Below are 510 nucleotides of genomic sequence, written 5' to 3'. Positions count from 1 at the left end.
TGTGCAATATTTGTTTTGAGAATTGCATTGCTGTATGACTGGCCGTTCATGTGGTGTTTAATCTTTTTGTTTAGATTCACACAGCTTTATAAAATTTGACCATAGAAACTTTGAAAAGTCTGTTTAATTTCTTTCTTATACTAGTCCATTAACATCTGGTGGCAGTATACTATAAGAAACAAACCGAATAAAACTGCACAGTACCCTAGATTAATTTATTCAACCAAAGATTCAGATATGGCTGCAGAACATGATTGTAAATTTTAATAGTGCCAAACGTTCCTTCTTTCCTTCTTCGAAGTAGTGACAGCTGTACTGTGAAACAGGTTACATATTTTACATTGTACAATTTTGCACGTGTTCACTTCAGACCCATTAGTGTGCTGATTTCCATATCTGGTTTGGCTCTGTCTACAGGATGCTTAAATTATATTTTGTTGTGGAAGTGTGCTCATAATCTTAAAGGTCGGACCTGACTGGTACTGTGTTAGATTACATTATGTCCTTTCT

This window comes from Protopterus annectens, chromosome 4.part0, assembly GCF_019279795.1.
Source record: "Protopterus annectens isolate FY-2018-M chromosome 4.part0, PAN1.0, whole genome shotgun sequence".
Lineage (NCBI taxonomy): Eukaryota > Metazoa > Chordata > Ceratodontiformes > Protopteridae > Protopterus > Protopterus annectens.
The sequence above is the reverse complement of the archived record's forward strand: the minus strand, read 5'-3'. Positions refer to the sequence as shown.